Source organism: Dermacentor andersoni, chromosome 11 (assembly GCF_023375885.2).
Source record: "Dermacentor andersoni chromosome 11, qqDerAnde1_hic_scaffold, whole genome shotgun sequence".
Taxonomy (NCBI): Eukaryota; Metazoa; Arthropoda; class Arachnida; order Ixodida; family Ixodidae; genus Dermacentor; species Dermacentor andersoni.
The window spans coordinates 122,028,238-122,047,431 of NC_092824.1; the positions used below are offsets into that span (position 1 = coordinate 122,028,238).

General features: G+C 46.4%; 1 protein-coding gene and 1 long non-coding RNA gene across 6 annotated transcripts in view; one reads left to right on the forward strand and one right to left on the reverse strand.

The window, feature by feature from the left end:
• The first annotated feature begins 1,947 nt into the window (after nucleotides 1–1,947).
• LOC126539328 (GTP-binding protein 2) overlaps nucleotides 1,948–19,194 on the forward strand; it is a 134,586-nt gene continuing 117,339 nt past the window's right edge. For 3 of the 5 annotated variants that reach the window (XM_055075516.2, XM_055075517.2, XM_050186130.3), the window contains exon 1: nucleotides 15,048–15,181. The gene's annotated coding sequence lies outside the window, so the exon portion shown is untranslated. Of the gene's footprint in view, nucleotides 2,036–9,176; nucleotides 9,294–15,047; nucleotides 15,182–19,194 lie in introns of those variants that run through there. The other 2 variants (XM_055075515.2, XM_050186129.3) reach the window with 2 other exon arrangements.
• On the reverse strand, nucleotides 12,808–14,377 carry LOC129386965 (uncharacterized). The gene is made up of 2 exons (XR_008614308.1): nucleotides 14,294–14,377; nucleotides 12,808–14,239 (listed from the first exon to the last, which is right to left on the reverse strand). It is a non-coding gene; the product is annotated as an uncharacterized lncRNA (long non-coding RNA).

Sequence of the window (19,194 nt, forward strand, 5' to 3'; positions counted from 1 at the left end):
GATCATGAACAGCAGGTTGCCATTATCCCTCAAGAGAAAAGTGTATAACAGCTGTGTCCTACCAGTACTCACGTACGGGGCAGAAACCTGGAGGCTTACGAAAAGGGTTCTACTTAAATTGAGGACGACGCAACGAGCTATGGAAAGAAGAATGATAGGTGTAACGTTAAGGGATAAGAAAAGAGCAGATTGGGTGAGGGAACAAACGCGCGTTAATGACATCTTAGTTGAAATCAAGAAAAAGAAATGGGCATGGGCAGGACATGTAATGAGGAGGGAAGATAACCGATGGTCATTAATGGTTACGGACTGGATTCCGAGGGAAGGGAAGCGTAGTAGGGGGCGACAGAAAGTTAGGTGGGCAGATGAGATAAGGAAGCTTGGAGGGTCAACATGGCCACAATTAGTACATGACCGGGGCAGTTGGAGGAGTATGGGAGAGGCCTTTGCCCTGCAGTGGGCGTAACCAGGCTGATGATGATGATGAGGTGTCGAAGTCTCTACAATGAAATTATTTTTGAACAGCTCCGATAGCGCCCACGCAACAATGGTTGCTTGTATACTGTCAAATGCTCATATTCTGCGGCCTAAAGCTCATGGTACGGTGCGAAAAGGCGCACGCGGCGAAAGCGAAACAGTGCGCGGACAAGCACGCAGACGCGCAGTCGGTCGCTGCGAATCTGTGCGATCGCTGCATTGAGGCTTCATTCTACTACGCTCCATTTAGTTATACAAACACTAAAAGAACATATTTCACATATTTTACTCTCAGCGTTTACCTACCTTTCACGCAAGGAGCCGGTTCGGGAGACTCCATCGCGGCGACCGCGCGCAGTGGCGTTCACTGTACGTATTCGGTAAAGAGATAGCGTCTGTAAACGATTCTGTGCTTTCAGTTTGCACCAGATTATTATTTAGACAGTAAAAAATTTCTCTCGTTTTGAAAGTACTTCCAGAAATGTCCGGGAGAGCTCGCGCGTGGTGTTTTCAGTGAGCACTGACAGCAAAACCTATGAGTAGCGCGCCGCGTGATCCCTCATACTACGCCAGCGAGGCGCTTCCGATAGATGGCGACTCCGTAAGTCCTCGCCGCCAATATTAGTTACGTAATGTAAGTCGTTGCTAGGAACACGTACAATACCTCCGCCTACGAGGCCCGTCAAGTAAAGGTGCATGTGAGATGTGATCACGCTGCCTAAAAGGGGCGAACACGGCGACGCTGCTGCAAAGCGCCGGTTCGTAAATTGCATTGCCGAGGCGCTACGCCACTTGAATATTTCGATCGTCAGCACCACTGAATTCTTCAGAAATACGGGTCTCACACTACCAGAGTTCACCGAGACCAAAAGCCGACATGCCACACCACTACTACTGCACGACTTTTCGCCAACAAATACTGAACCCACTGTGGAGACATGATACGGATCATACGACCAGCGGTCGGCGTGGGCCGGAGATTCAACCATTCAACGCGCCACCAGGCTAGGGTAGTTTATATAGGTGTTATGTGCTAGGGTGGCGCAACATGGCACCACGACATCACTTGGGCGCCACCATCGCGCCTTCTCAAAAGTCCCTAAACGATCCTGTCCCTAAGCACCTAGGATGAGGTCACGTGAGGAGGTCACGTGATACATTCGAGCGCATGATGGATAATGAAGCAACATTTGCTGGGCCCGAAATAAATCGGTGGTGCACGTAGGCACCAGACGGGGTGGTTCCCTAGTTACGGGACCCATATGTTTCCAGCAGCTCCTGGCCCCTGTCCGTCAGTGCGAGCTGAATCGGTAGGGCGGGGCTGGATAACAAGGTCTCCCATCGCTCAAGGGATTGGGGATTGGGGGTGTTGGTGGGAAGGGGAGGAAGGGGGGTCTTGAGTTCTGTGCACTCTGCCAAGACGTGCGGCAGGGTGCCCTTTTCTCTTCTGCAAAAAGGACAGAGGATGTCGTATTCCGCAGGGTACATGCGGTTCATGAGTACGGGGTGCGCAAGCGATCCCGCCTGCGCTCGACGCAGGATCGTCTGTTGTTGCCTGGTGAGTTTGGGGTGCGGTTCTGGAAGTCTGCACCTTTCCTCTCGGTACATTTGGGTAATGTCCCGAAAGCTGGTAACCGGGTGCGGTAGCTCTTCCAGCTCGTGCTCGGCCCGGATTTACATTTCTCGGGTATGGTAGTCGGCGATGGTGTTGCCTGCTACCTGCGAGTGAGCCGGGACCCACACGAGCTCTATGGCTCTTCCCGGAGGCTTGTGCTTGGCTAGAATGGCTCGGGCCGCGGAGGAGATTACCCCCCTGCGGAAGCTTCTGTAGGCTGTCTTTGAGTCGGTGACTACGGTGTCCACGCTCGGCTGTGCGAGTGCGAGGGCCACGGCCGCTTCTTCGGCAACTGCGGGGTCTGTTGTCATCAGGGACGCGCTGACGATCAGCCTGTCTTTTGATGTAACCACCACCGCTGCACGGTCACTGTGTTTTCGGAGCGAGGCGTCCGCGTGGAGGACCCTGGGGTTCTCTTCCAGCTTCCGGGCTAGGGCTATAGCTCGCGCGGTGCGCCTCTCGTCGTCCTTGCCCGGTGTCATGTTCCGGGGAAGGTGTTTTGCCTGAATGATCGTTTTCCAGTCTTCCGTAAGGGCCGTCTTTATGGGTACTGGCTCGATCTGCCATCCTATTTTGCGTAGGACGACTCGTCCGTGTTCCGTGTGACTGAGCCGGATTCTCTGATTAGAGAGGTGGGCTTCGATGGGCTCCTCCACCGTGTTGTGGGCGCCCATGTCTAGCAGTTTTTGAGTGGACGAGTAAATGGGCATGCCCAGTGCTTGTTTCGTTGCCTTACGAAGCATCGTGTTTAGGGTGTCCCTATTCGCCTTCGTCAACTGGAGATACGGTGCGGAGTAGGTAACCCGCGACACGACGAACGCGCGTGCCAGGCGCATGGCATTGTCCTCTTTAAGGCCTCGGTTTCTATTAGATACCCTCCGAATCATACCAAGTATCTGTTCGGTTGAAGTCTTGATCTTTGTGATGGCGGTCTGTGCCTTCCCGTCGCTCTTAAGTAGTAGGCCGAGAATCCTAATCTGCTGTGTACTTGATAGTAGTTCCGGCGATGGTGATAATCACGTTCAGCGGCAGCTCCTTCTTGGATTTTCCCGGTTGGATCATGAGCAGCTCTGATTTCTGGGGAGCGCAGCTCAGTCCGCACGACTTTGCGTACTCGTGCACGGTCGTTAATTGCCGCCCGCTGCAAGACTTCCTCCATCCATGCATCGGACCCGGCTCGGGCCGTCCACACCGTAATATCGTCGGCGTAGAACGCGTGGTCCACGCCTTCAATTTGCTTGAGTAGATCGGGCAGGGGCAGCAGGGCCAGATTGAAGAGCAGGGGCGACAAGACCGATCCCTGAGGGGTGCCCCTATCGCCGAGTTCGACAGGGTCCGACTTCTCCTCCCCTATCCTGATGGTCGCCGTTCGGTTTGACAGAAAATCTTTTATGTAGCCAAATGTCTTTCGGCCACACCGGGTTTTGTTTAGATTCTGCAACACGCTCGCGTGGGACACATTGTCAAACGCTCCCTTCAGGTCGAGAGCGAGTGTCCCGCGCGGCGCGTGCCTCGTTGCCGGCTTGACGACTAATTCGTGAAGTTGGATCATCACGTCTTGGGTGCTGAGATGTTGCCTGAAGCCGTACATCGTCTCTGGCATCTGATCCGTTTCTTCGAGGTGCTTCTGCAGCCGGCGAAGGACCATGCGCTCCATCACCTTCCCCACGCAGGATGTGAGAGAGATGGGCCGCATGTTGTCTATCGTGAGGGCCTTGCCGGGCTTTGGAATGAAGCGTACCTCGGCGTCCTTCCATTCCTTCGGCAACTGCGAGCTCTCCCAGACTTCGTTAATGTGCTCTAGGAGGCCGCTGGCCGCTGTACCGCTCATGTTACCGAGTAATTTGTAAGTTATGGCATCCCTGCCGGGTGCACTTCTCTTGTTACTGTCATCTATCGCTGTCCACAGTTCCGTCATGGTAAACGGCCGGTCCAGTTCTTCGTTATCGGGTCCTTCATACCTCTCGGGCACCGGGTACTGGCCCTTCTCTGTCTTTAAGTACTTGGCCTTCGACTTTCTCTTGCACGGCTTGAAGTGGTCTACATGCCTGTGTTACCTTGACGATGTGATTGTGTTTTCACCGAACTTTGAGAGCCACCTGCAACACCTCACAACCACACTCTCCGTGTTGCGCGATGGAACTTTATACCATCGTAGTGTTCATCCTGATGGCCCGGAGCTCCTCCTAGTCGTTCCCAAGTACCTTCGACTGGCTGTGCTCCAGTAACTTCATGACGCTTCATGGCGCAGGACATTTGGGCACACTCGTACTTGTGACTGCCTGCGGCGCCGCTTCTTCTGGCCCGGCATTTATCTCTCTGTGCGCCATTATGTCGCTTCTTGCGACCTGTGTCAGCACTGGAAGACGCCTGCTATGCCTCCTGCTGGTTTCCTTCAACCAATTGATATCCCTACAGAGCCCTTGTTCCGTGTGGGCCTCTTTCCAACAAAGGAAATAATTGGATTGCTGTAGGAACAGATTATGCCACGAGATATGCCATCGCACGAGCGCTGCCAACCAGCTGCGCTACAGATGGCGCCGACTTCCTACTATACGACGTCATCCTGCACCACGGCACCCCTCGCCAGTTACTCACGGATCGCGGCCGCTACTTTTTATTAAAGGTCGACGATGATCTGCTGCGCTCCTGTTCTATAGAACACCAGCTTGCTACCACGTACCACCCTCAAACGAACAGCCTCACCCACCGACACACCCACACACTAACTGAAATGCTGCCCATGTACGTTTCCGACGATCACCGCGACTGGGATGTCGCTTTACCATACATCACCTTCGCATACAACTCGTCCTGTTATGACACTGCCGCATTTTCACCATTTTACGTTTTCTATGGCCACGATCCCACATTGCCCTTCGACACGTTGCTACCTTCCGCAGTACAATCACCCTGCACTGGTTACGCTCGGGATGCGATTGCCTTAGCCGCCCAGGCCCGAGATGTCGCCCGTCATCGCTTCATAGTCTCGCAAGCTTCTCAAAAGTGACGCTACGACCTTCGGCACCGAGACCACCATTTTTCACCTGGTTACCTTGTCCTTCTCTGTAGCTAACTCTCACTAAAGTAGCCTGTGAAAATGTCTTCAAGTTCACCGATCAACACAAGAAGCTTCAGTGAAGGATAGAAAAGACCAGCGAAGTCGCAAGATTTCGTGAAAATGGCAGCACTTTCCATCTGAAGCAGGCAGCAGAAGCTGGTTCATGCATGCATTACACCTTGTTTTCAGAACACAGTTCCATTGCGACAAAGCCTGCCACATAAGAAGTAAGTCTTGAGTCAGTACGGTAAACTCTGATCTAAGGAACACAGTAGAGGGTCTGGAAAAGGACCGCGATGCCTTGTCGCAAAACTCAAGGATCATGAAGTAAGGCTCATGCAAAATGAACAGCATACCAGGTGTTTCAACATAGAAATCAAAGGTGTACCAACGAAGCCAAAAGAAAACACCCTGGATATAACCTGAAAACTTGCAGGTGCACTTGATGTACCTTTCGAGGATTCTGATGTTGAAGTTTGCCACCGAGTTAGGACAAGCGGTAACGCTAATTGCCCTAATATTGTGGTGCAGTTCAGACACAGGGCCAAGCGCGATTCTTTCCTAGAGAAAGCAAGGAAAAAGCAGCTGACAACAGAAGATATTCAGCTGGAGCCCAGCACTCCGATTTATATCAATGAACACTTATCTCCTCCCATGAAACGCTTGTTTGGAGCAGTGAACAGCAAAAAGAAAGAACTCGGCTGGAAATATGCCTGGTATCGTAATGGCAAGATTTTTGCCCGGAAATCGGACGGCAGCCCCATTGTCCCCATTTGCCATCTTGATGATTTGCAGAAGATGACGTAGGAACAACAGTTGGGTCCATTTTTTTTTTTTTTTTTGGTAGCTTCTTATCTAAAATATGGGTTATGTACCATCCGAGGTAAAGGATCTTATATCAAATAAGCAACCAGCAATGACATTTTTTCATCAAAATGTTCGATCGCTCGCAAGTAAGACTGATGAACTTACCATGTTAATACACAGCTTCGGAATACCGATTACTGTCATAATGTTAACCGAAACGTGGTTAACGCCCACATCACAATTGTTCCAGTTATCTGGTTATCAGTCGTTCTTCTGTAGTCGGCAGGATAAGCGAGGGGGCGGTGTAGCGCTTTTGCTCAAAGATAATATTTTTGCTAAACCAGTCGACAATTTCACTGGTATAACTTCCGATTATGAGGTACTGACAGTACAAAACCATACAAACTTGTTTTCTGTTGTGTACAGACCACCATCAGGTGATGCGACCCGCTTTCTTGCTTTCGTTGAAAAGCTTTTCAGTTATGCAACAGAAGAAAAAATGAATCTTCTTTTAGGTGGTGACGTGAATATAAACATGCTGTCATCTTCTCCGCTGAAAAATGATTTCCAGACTCTAATTACCACTTGCGGTTTTTCAAATACAATTTCTACAGCAACACGCATAACTGTTGACAGCGCCTCCTTATTAGATGTGTTCATATCAAATATAAATATTCATTCATTAGAGGCCGACGTTCTGTACACCGATATCAGTGACCATCTAGGCATTATTCTGCTAGTGAGTAAAATCAATCGTGTGACTCAAAAAACTAAGGAACCAGTTTATATTCAGTCAATTACGCCATCAAATCTGGAGGCTTTTCGCCATGCCATTGCTCAGCAAACTTGGGACAGCGTTTATTATGCACAAGACAGCGACTCTGCATATTCCGCTTTTATTAATATCTTTAAACCGTTGTATGATACGCATTTTCCATGCAAAAAAATTACGAGGCCACCTAAAGCGCGGAAACCTTGGCTGACCCCTGAGCTTCTTGATATGATTAAACAAAAACATGTTTTATATGCCAAATTTGTGAAATCTAGGGATGAAGCCTTGCTTAAGGTGTTTAAGAAATACAGAAACAGTTTAACAAATAAACTTAGAACTGCCAAAAATGCTTATTTTTCAGGAATATTTAGTGACCCTGCTAACCAACGAAGTGATGTACTTTGGCGCAAATTGAATGCCTTGTTACAGCCTAACTCTTACTCAGCTATTCCTGATATATTGGAACATGATGGGCAACAAATTTCTGGAGATGCAGTACCAATTGCATTTAATGAAGTCTTTACTGTAGCACCGCAACGGGACCTAGAACATAGCCTAACTAACTACGCTCAGTTTCTACCAGTAAACAGGAATGGAGCATCGCTTTTCCTTGCTCCAACTACTCCCCCTGAAGTTTTTTCGTGTATCAGAGCTACAAGCAACAGCAAGTCACTAGACACCGACGGTATCCAGATTCGCCCAATAAAGTATGTGCTCGATATTATAAGCCCTATTCTAGCCCATGTTTATAACTTAATATTATCAACAGGTGCCTTTCCTAAGAGAATGCAAATTACCCGCGTTGTTCCCGTCTTTAAGCGCGGTGATAAAACAGCATTAAATAATTATCGGCCAATATCAATAATTCCAGTATTTTCTAAGGGCATTGAGAAAATAATGCATGCGCGAATACTCTCATTCTTTAACCGTCACCATTTGATTGCAGACTTTCAGCATGGTTTTAGAAAGCACCGCTCTACGGAAACAGCCCTCCTGAGCCAAAAAGAAATAATTTTAGATGCTTTCAGCCGGAAGCATATGGCACTAGGCATATACATAGATTTCTCTAAGGCTTTTGATTTAATTAATCATTCCATCCTTCTTAACAAATTAGAAATGTATGGTGTACGTGGAACCGCCCACTCGCTTATGACATCTTATCTGTCCCACAGATCACAGTTCGTAGATGCCAGTAACTCAATATCTTCAAGAAAGCCAGTTATCACTGGTGTGCCGCAAGGAAGCATTTTGGGCCCACTTTTATTTTTGATTTATATAAACGACATTGTACGCTGTACAGATAACGCTACATTCGTTTCGTATGCCGATGACACAACCGTTTTTATTACAGGCAATGTGGCAACAGATATAGAAATAAAGGCTAATAAGACGCTGTCTGACTTAGAACGGTGGTCCGTGATAAACTGCTTAAAAATCAACCCTAAGAAAACAAAAGTTATCTTGTACGCGCCTAGAGGAAAGTTGTTGACAACTAATATGAATTTGTGTCTGGGCAGTGAGCAGTTAGAGATAATGGATACCGTTAATATCCTTGGGGTGCGTTTTACAAAGCACCTTACCTGGAATGAGCATGTTGATCATCTCCAATCTAAATTGTCATCTGCCATTGGTGTTATTGCTCGTCTGCGTCACTTACTCCCGACCAAGGTAAAAATAATGCTATACAATGCTCTGGTGGTATCTGTCATGCAGTACTGCGTCATGGTGTGGGGTACAACTGGTGTAACAAACTTGCACAAACTACATTTGCTACAAAAAAGAGTTGTGCGTTACATAGCTGATGTCCATTATACGCACTCCACAGAACCACTTTTTTCTAAATATGACATTCTTCCTGTATTTTGTTTTTACAATTATAGGTTGATGTTGTGCTACAAAAATTTTGTAAAATTTGGCATTGATGATACAATTCATCTGGCAAAACTTCGAGAAAATACAAATATTCGACAGACCCGACATAAAGAAATGTGGTTCGTACCCACCCCAAGAACCTCCTATGATGAGCAATCTTTATCTCATACATTACCTTCGCTTTTAAACCTATTAGACCGACAAAAGTTTGATCCCTCCAGAAACCGAAACTCTCGCATTAAACGTTTTTGTCAACTTATTTATTTGCAAGACTAGACCATGCCTTCTTATTCTGTTATTCCTTCCCACTGTTATTTATGAGTGTTGATTATTTCTTGCCGTCTTGTTTCACTCTGTATTACCCGTTACATTGTGATGCTTTTTTTCATTTCTTGTGCATGACTGGCTGTCATCTTGCTGTTATGCCAACTTACAAGGGGTCGGGACCTCGTCAAGCTGTCCAAGCTTTTAGTCCTGTACTCCTTCCTCCTTCTTTAAGGAAATAAAATGATTGATTGATTGATTGATTGATTGATTGATTGATTGAATAATGTATGGGTGGTCCGGTACAGTCAGAGAGCTGCTATCGAGCAAACCTTCAGCACCTTCAAGCTCTCCCTCATCAAGCAACAAGTCAATCAACTCCTGCTGCTTGTCTGAACTAGCATTCTGGTCTTCAACTGTCAAAAGTGAGCTTACAACTTCCTCTTGAACGTTTGATTCAATGACGCTATTGGAAAGATTGTAATAGCTAAGGCAATTAATGGCAATTAACGCCACTTTGCGTAGCCAGAGTTTTTCATGTCAAATATGTAGGCAGGTTGGGGAAGATTGTTGGAACATTGGGAAGTAATCGACCTAAAACAGAGCCATGGGGAACTCCTGATGCTACGATAAGGATGAATCATGACTGTTGACAGAAGCATACTGTCGGCGATTGATTAGGAAGTATTCAAGCCAGGTAAGTACATTATGGTCAAGGCTTAAAGAGGAAAGTTTCAGCATAAGCAGCGCATAAATAACCTTATCAAAAGCCTTCGAGAAGTCTAGAAAGGGGCAATTGATTCTGGAATTCTTGTCTAGTATAGAGTGCAAGCAGTGAGTGAAAAGTAATTCAGTTTCACAAGAAAATGAATGCCTGAAGCCGTGTTGTGATGACGTAAAGAAAGAATTTGATTCCAAAAAGTTAAAGATATGTGTGTACAATATGTGCTTCATCAGCTTGCAAGGGATACTTGTTAGCAAAACGGGTCGATAATTTAATGGAGAATGTTTGTTGCCTGATTTATGAACAGGAACTGCCTCCCCAATCTTCCAATCAAAATTAAGGATACCATGATCAAGTGACTGCTGGAAGAGCTTAGCCAAAAACAAAGATGAGTAATGTTTAGTCTGTCTTAGATATTTAGAGTTGATACTGTAGGTTCCACATGACGAAGAAAGCTTTGGCGAGTCGATTAACTGTAGTATTCCAGAGTGCTTGAACATGATAGGGGATATCAAAGGATAATCATGATGCGACATATATTTAACACAATTAACTTGACACGAAGAAAAATTGTCCGAAAAAACATTGTTAAAACACTGAGGCGCATTGTCCTGGTGGTATAGGTTCATTTTCAGAATTATTAAGAGAAATAACACTGGTTTCCATCACATTTACACTTCTCCAAAATGCTTTAGGATTGCCTAAGAAGGCTGGGAGAGTGTTAGTCGAGTGATAATCTTTGGCGTGACAGAGTGCTGCGCGGTACTCTGCTTAAAGGTTGTGATATGCTTCACAGTGATTTGCTGTTCTTCATAACTTTGCTGAATGAAACAAATACTTTTTTTTATTGGAAAGACGCTTTAGCTCTTTGTTAAACCAAGGTATGCAGTGATAATTGCTGCACGATGTTATTCCAAAACAGAACCCAGTTTTCTGCAACATTCCGTGTATCAAAATCAATGACATATGCATCAAAATATGCGAACAGTTCCTGAATAATAATATCAAAATTTGCTTTTTTGTAGTCGCGGATAAATTTTTTTTTTTTCGTGTGTTGGGAAAAAGAAATGTTAATGTTGAAATGAAGCAGCGAATGTTCTCTAAAACCAGGCAAGTACGTGAGTGTCAAGATGAGATGTGGGTGATTAGACAAAATAAGGTCTAAAGTACTGCATGTTCCTGCGACTTCGTTACCATCTGCGTGAAATTAAAACATGCACACGTCTAAAAAATCCTGAGAGTGTGACGTGAATGGGTTAATTGTAATGGAAGTCCATCCGACCGCGTGATGTTCGGATGTGGTTCGGATAATTAAGGTCCCTTAGAAGAATGATTGGTGAGGAAGGATACCAGCTAACAATAACATGTTAGTTATAGTGTAGAAAGACAGGATATTTTTTTTTGTAGAAAAGTGCAGTTCCACCCATTTACACGAAGTTACCATGTGTCGCAGAGGGAGGTGAGCTAATCTTTCAACAAGATAAAGTTATCTGATGGCCCGCGCTGCATTATACAGGGTTCCGAATATTTCACTGCGCGTTTTCAGAAAAAAATTTTTCGCTTACCGCTGCACTGTTTTTGCTCACATTTTGCAGAAAGATTGCATTTTGGCGCGCACTTTGTTTAGTATAACATTTGGCACAGTTAATAACCTGTATTCTATTTTCTCAGCCCTTACTACAACACCACAGATTGAACAGACAGCAATACCCACCTCCACACAAGACCTTCTCACGTGAAGACGCCGTAACATGGCGACAACTACAAACGAATACATACCCCCAGTTAAGCAGACTACACGCAATACACCCTACACTATATTCATACAAATTTTCCCTTTGTAATGATTACGCCTCCCCATATCACACCACATGGGCGTGCCCCAACGTGAAGGTGGCCCCGCAGATACCCAACCCCACACCCAAGCAGTGGGAGGCCGTACTGACTAGTTCGAACCCTCGTAACCAGCAGCAACTGGTGCAGCGGGCCCGGGAGACCGCAAGAGCCGCAGGAGCCCTGGAATAAGGGCGCCTTCCGCAAAAGCAGAAAGACACCTGCTTATCGTTTCCTTTTTTTTTAAATAAATGTTTCTCCTCCTCCTCCTCTCAGCCCTTAGTATGAAAAGGCCAGAATTTCAACCAGTTTAGCAAAGGGTGTAGCGAAACAGCTTTTTACACTTGTGGTTTCGGTTTCCACGCTGCTAGTCGAAACCGACAGGGCGCATACGTGTGCAAACACAGACAGATGAAAGGGATAGCGTAAATACCATGGTAAATGCCGACTATAATCTCAACTGAAAGGTCGCAGGTCGCACAACGGTGCATGGTGTCCGCGATAGGCTGGCTCTGGCAGCCCGCACTTAGCCAGAACACTCCAGCCAGAACTGAAAAATCGAAGAGGAACCAAGCTCAGAAAGACTGCAGCGTGAACCAGTCAATTATAAACGCAACTTCTGAATTAAAAAAAGAAGACATTGTAGACACGTGTGGCCACCCGCGAAAGATAGCTGCACTGCTGCACCCTCGCATGCGCACTGTTACCTTTTCCACTTCATTCTTTTGCCATGCCGCAACAGATTGGAACCTGCCCCACCAAATCTCCGCCATCATTTGCCCTTGTACGTTCATGGAGAGTGTCACTGTGCACTTTTCGCAATGAAAAAGATTTGTGTTAACAGGCCTATATGCTCGTGCAACTTTAGTTTGTATTACTTAGGTCTATGTATTTGCGCTGAAGTATGCAACACTTTACCACATGTATTTTTTTTTTGCATGTTCAGTTATGTATTATGCAAATTATATACTAATGTATTCCCACCCCTTATGTAATACCCCTATCAAGGGGTTTTTAAGGTAATAAAATGAAATGAAATAGCTGTTTAGCACAATGGAGCGGCCAAAAACACCATTACACTGGAAGCAAGGCACGGGAAGGACGAACGACAAAGACTAGACAGGACAAGCGCACTATCATTATTAGCATTATCAACTACAGAGCTTGAATTCATTGCATGACAGCATGTGGCATTTTCGTTAAGCTTTTATGTCCTTCTTTCTCTTAGCAGAATCAGTTGCGTATATATGCTCCTCTTCCCCAATAAACGCTGTGCTGAAAGTTAGCGCCCGTCCTTCCTGCACTATGCTCAGTATAACCACAGCCTTTATATAGGTATAACTTACCAACCAGCCCAAGCCTTCCAAAAACACCAAGCTAACCATGGTGGTGGTAAACTTTATTGAAAGGGGGAAGGGTAAAGGGGGATGTGGCTGAGGGATCGGGCTCAAGTAAGGCCCTGGGCCTGCTTGGCCTTCTCCGCCCAGTCCACCAGTTCAAGCTGTCAGTCGAAATCCCTGGAACTGAGCCAGGCTGTCCAGTAAGTCTCGCTGCTGACGGGGGGTGCATTCCCACATTATATGTGTGGGAAACGCGACCACTTGCATTTTATCGAGTTGCTTGGCCGGAGGTGGGAGCGCGCGACGCCTCAAGCGCTATCTTTGGTGATGATGTTTGAAGTTTAATGGCGCAAGGGCCAGGTATGGCCAAAGAGCGCCATGCGCTATCTATGGGCTATTTCATGATAAGTCTCGCAGGGTTCTTCGTGTCTATCCTCTTCATTCACGCTGTCCGCATCCACGGATGAGGCTTGGTGCATGAGATCTCGAGCCAAACTGTGAGCCGACACGTAGCCGGGCACAGCCGCGTGAGCGGGGGTCCACACGAGGGTTTTCAAGCCGCTTAGGGGGCGCTGTGTGAGGACATGGTACGCCTGTTTGAAAATTCTACCGCGGACGAAATTGCCGATGGCCTGCTTGCTATCGCTCATGACGGTATTCGCTTCCGCATGCATGGCCATGGCAATCGCAGTTTCCTCCGCTTCCACCACTCGGCCAGCCGTGATTGTTGTGTGTTCTATCAATCCTCCGTTGTGATCCGCTACCACCGCGGTCATGAGGTCGCCGCGAGGGTGTCTCGCTGCGTCTGTGCAGACCACTCCATCTTGCGAGCTGTAGCGTCGCCAAATGGCTTCACTGCATAGGAGCCTGCCGACGGCCCTGATGGAACTCGCGGTCCATGTTGCGGGGTAGAGGTGGGGCATAAATATGCCCCCTGACCTTTCGCGGAATCGTCATGTACTATGCATGCTCTAGCCTTGCGGAGGCCGCGTGGTCTGGAAGGCCCATGGAGGGCTGCCTTTGTGCTTCGTCTGATCATTGTGTTTAATTTGGCTAAGTCCGTGGCTGCGAGTTTGACATATGGTGTCGAGTACATGGTTCTGCTGGTTATGTATGCCTGCACAAGTCGAAGCAGCTCGTCCTCGCCTATGCCGTGGTACCGATTTGCCACCCGGCGAATATGCTTAGTGTGTAGTTGGTCGCCTTCTGGAGTTTCTTTAACATGAGCCCACAGCGCAGCGTGTTCTGAAAGTCTAGCCCCAATATCTTGATACTGGGGCGCTCCGGGATGGTAAGTTCTCCGACCTTAAGTCAAGGAGGCGCCTTGACGTCGGAAATATCCACTCCCGGATAGGTCCCTCACGTCCGCAGAGGCAGTCACCTGCTGGCGCCGCCTGCAAGCCAAGAACCACATGTCTCCCAGATGGAGATACCTCACGCAAACGGGAAATCCGGAGGACCAATTCTGCAGATTCTGCGATAAAATAGGAACTCTTAAGACATATCCTATGGGAGTGCAGCTACTCACCGGGATATAATTTATTTAAGGACGAAGAAGCATGGGAGACCGCGCTTCATAGCGAAGACCCGGCGACACAGGCCAAGATTGTCCGTCTGGCTGCCGAAGCGGCAAACCGCTTCGTCTACTAACACCTGCCCCTTTGACATCGGGCTCCCTGGACGCCTACGAGCGGTACCGGCCGGAGCTCCGGTGTCACCCATTACGGACAATAAAAGTTTTCTCACTCACTCACTCCCCGTGGTAATCCCCTGGGACAGCTACTTCTGCCGGGCTTGATCAGAAGGTATTCGAATTTTTCCGGTGAGCACGTCAGGCCCCTCGACTCCGCATAAGCTTGTACGACGTCGATGCCGCGTTGCATATGATCTCTTGAAGAGTTTGTAGATCATCCGCCGCTACCCATAACGTCACGTCGTCAGCGTAGAGGCTGTGGTGAAGCCCGGGAATAGAGCACAGTAGATCCGGGAGCCAGCGCATCGCCGCATTCAAGAGAAAAGAGAAAACCGTGCAAGAATTCAGCAGTTTCGGTAGCTGTGCTTATCGCGCGCTCTCACTTGAAGCAGGCAACAAACCGAAAGAGCTTGCGTCATTCGCTGTCTCATATGGCTGTTGACGTTGTTGAAAGGGCTGCACGCGCATTACAGCGGCAGGTAAAATAATATGAAAGTGTGCCAGACAAACGAGCCAATTTTCGGTTTCTCGCACCCTTCTGCGCATGCGCGGTCGGTATTTGCTGCCATTTGCTGCCATGCATGCCAGCCAGCAGCTGATGTATGGCGTAGGGTGTGTGGGTTCTTGCGAATGGGCTGGGTGCCTGTACACCGCTTACCGACTGTCAGTGAGTGCGCAAACTTGATGTGATTACACGGCCGACCCTATCAGCGCTTCCGAACGGTGAGTTTCGTTTCTCGAGACTGTTATCAGCCTGCGCGAAAGTAACGGCTGTGGCATAGCTTACAGCCTCATTCAATGACAAGACAATATCCCACCTACATTTGATGCTACCTGCGCGGTTAACAGTGCCAGTCACGCGAATCACCGTTGTTGATGTGATATGTATAGGGCACGCGCGGGATCATGCTGCCCATATGCTTGCTTACACGTTACGTACCATCGCATCATAACCAAGGTCGCGCATAGACGTATACATTTGCACACAAGCGTCGGCATTGCTGGCACTCGCCTGCGCGAAAATATTATTCTTGCGACTCGCCGCCAAGTTTCTTTCAGATTGAGGGGTGGAAACAGGCGATTGCTCACGCATTGTTTTGCACCGCGTGATATTCGGCATGAACCGGTTTTATCGCGCGCGGTATACCAGCTGCTGCTGCAGGTTGATCTAGTAACCTCGCCGCCAAAGTGCTTCCCATCCGTCGTCCTCCTTCGCAGAGGCAAGAAGCGTGTGCATGTTTCGAAATGCGCGCATATCTTGCTTTTCGACTTTGGTTCTTTTTTGCACATTGCTCTTTTAGCGAAAGCGAATTAAGGCCTCGACAAACCAGCACAGTTAGCCGTACTGCCTCGATCTGCGGTTGAATCATTGCAAGCATCTCACCCCAACTACAGCTCAGGTCGGCCTGCAAGTGGTTTCATTGCACAGAGCTCTTCGGGGAAGTACATGCTGAAGCAGTAGAGAATTCATGCATTAAGCATGTGATCGTGATTGCAATTGTTATATACTTTTTGTACAGTCCGTTAATTTAGAATGTACATGACGTTGAACTGAATGTTCAATGTGCGGAGTCATGAAGTAATGGTTTACATACTAGACATTCCATGCCAACTGTACCAACCTTGGTGCTCGGCCATCAGCAATTTCTTTCTAAAAATTTTAGGTGCTTGCGTACAACACAGAAAGTCACTCAATTAAATATTTTTCCTGAAAAAAATGTTTCACCAGCTCAAGTGCCACCTGAACCTTCTTGTAAGGCACGAAAGTGCGCACTATAAAAGGTGCTGCCAACAATTGAGTTTCATTGACAAATGATCAACATTTATTTTTCTCAGGAGACTGAAGACAGGTCTTACACCCAGTGACACATGCATACAATTCAAGTGCTGTGTGCACAGCAAAGAAAAATGTTTTCTCGCGTCAGTGTGCATGTTTTAGGGTTGTCCATTCTAGTATTAGACACGTCCTCACGAAATTCCTTCTGGGAAAGCATAATGTCACTATGCAGGGTCATTCCAGTCTCCTCCATCATTGATGGAAATAATGAAGTTATTATTATTATTATTATTATTATTCAAGCAAGTGTGTTGATTCCTAAAATTAGTGGTATTAAAATTTGATTCATATTTCTGTTAATGTGTGTTTAACTTTGCTTTTCTTTCTTATTCAGGATGATGACTTTGTGCTGTAGCGAAACACGCATTTCGTACCATAACCTCCAGGAACACAGCTACGCCGGAGTCTCCATGTCATAATTGCCGTCACCTGTAGATGTTGTGTGTCATTCTCAAAACAAATGGATACCAGAACAGCACTTAATTTTGTCTCATTTCTTCCCAGGCACAATAGCAGAACCACAAAATGTAATTCCTTTCCTTATACATGACCGTTTGAGGTTAAGTGCACTTAACTTTATGTGACGCGACACCGTGAAAGCCCAACAGTACTCCGCGGGAACGTTCAAAAAAGATTGTTTTGATTAATAAAATTAGTAATCTTAGCATGCTCTATATTTCTGTCAAAAATTACACCATTCACAACCTTAACTTTTAGTGCAAATAGTAGTCGTGTAGCAAACATAGCTGTTGGTGCGCTACCTGGTGCCGTGTGAGGATGCCAAGCAGGTCAACAACATACAGCAACATGGAGTTGTACTTCAGCTGGACTAACTGCGCTCACAGCGGTGAAGAAAACAACTTTCCTTGTCTGGCTGTGATGAAATAAACTTAAAAGCAGTGCAAGCACCTTATGTACACTCCTCTACCGGCCCGAGTACGCTTTCATCCAGACATCTTATATTTGCTGCCAAGAGGCTTCGCACTGAAGACGAAACAGACGAAAATTTCCCAAGCCAGTGGGAGGCAAATGCAAACATTTTCCCTCATTTAAAACAAAAATTAATTTAAAAAAAACTTTCTCAGTTTGAAAAGAATGCAATGTGCTTCAGAAACCCTGTTTAGCATATTTTTACTAGGACAGCCTCAGTATTCAATTGGCAGCTAAACATAAGGCAAAAATGACTCTTTTGCATATTTATCAGCACCTCTGTGTACTTCTGCGCAGTATATCAGCCCAAAAACATTAGTCACATAAAGCCCAGCTCCTAGGCCCTTTGCTTGGATAAATTGTGTGTTTCTGTATGAAAGCATTCTCTTTTTTTAATCCCAAATATGGAGCAATTTTCTCATTTTTAATGGCTTATCAAAAATGAAGGAATGGCTAATAATCAATGAATGCAATTTTAGGTGTAAGACCCATCGTCAGTCTTCTGCGGAAAATTTTTTAATGAAACGCAGCTTTTGGCAATAAACGAGAAGAAAGGGGGTTAACCGAGGGGCCCGATTCTTATGAGTCATATCATAAGAAGCGAAGAAACTGTGATACCAAGGACAGCATAAAGGAAATTACTTGTGCTTAATAAATGAAATAAAGAAACAGTAAATTAATGGAAATGAAAATGGATGAAAAAACAACTTGGCGCAGGTAGGGAACGATCCCAGGACCTTCACATTTCGCGTGCGATGCTCTACCAATTGAGCTACCGCGGCACCGTTTCCCCATCTACTTTCTTGGGTATTTATGTTTCCTAGTAGAACCCTGGGAGTGTTAGCCAGCGCTACCATTCACAGACCTATGTTGTCCTTGGTGTCACTGTTTGTTGGCTTCTTATGATATGACTAATAAAAATCGGGCCCCTCGGTTAACCCCCTTTCTTCTCGTTTGTTACATAACGTGGGTCTGTAATCCAGCAACATTGATGCCTTCAGATAGCATGTGTGGGTTTATTGACCGGTTGCCTTCATCCAAAAAAGATCATGTTCTTGTGACGCCTGCGGCAGAAAGGATGTTCCACATCCGCCGCCAAGGTCTGTGAGTGGTGGCGCTGTACTAGGAAACATAAATACCCAAGAAAGTGGATGGGGAAACGGCACCACCCTATTGGCAATGCCTTTTATGGTGCTTACTTTTGTGTCTTACGAGAAAGTTTAGGTGGCACTTGAGCCGGTGAAAAATGTTTTAGGGAAATATATTTTGTGGAATGACTTTTTATGTCGTACGCAAGCACCTATAATTTTTGGAAGGAAATTGCATATGTTTGAGCGCCAAGGTTGGTACAGTTGGCGTGCAATGACCCATTTACAAAAAAGAAAAGAGAAGGCCTAGAGCAGCTTTCAAGTGTACTTAGTGCAACCATCACTGAAAGAAAGGGCAAGCACTAACTTGTTAGGATACATTCTAGGAATCTGCTTGCAAATAAGATTTACTGGAGGATTTACTGGAATTTACATTAAACCTCAGGAAGAGATTGCAAACACGTGGGCAAATTAAAAATGTGCTTGGCCTGACACCATTTCCACAGTTTGCCTTCAGTGCAGTCACTTCACAAGAAAATTATGAATAAATCTAAGCTAATCGCTCTGTTGTATATTAGTTCCTTTCTTTACTCCAGCCTGTCCTTTTACTCCCATACAACTGCCATTCAGGCGACTATGCTAAATAGTTACTTTCACGTAACTGAGGAAAACGACGGTGGAACAGGACAGATATTTATTAATTTGCAATACATTACTAGTCCTCGCAAGGCTACAAGCTAAGCCGAGCACTTTCATTGATGATAGTAGCTGGCTTGGTGGTGGTGGTGGTAAGGATAGCGAGCACTGCTCTGCAACCATGTGCTTTGTGTGTGCGTCTATGTTTCTATTCACGTCTTGTCTTGTTCGGGGAGTTTAAAATT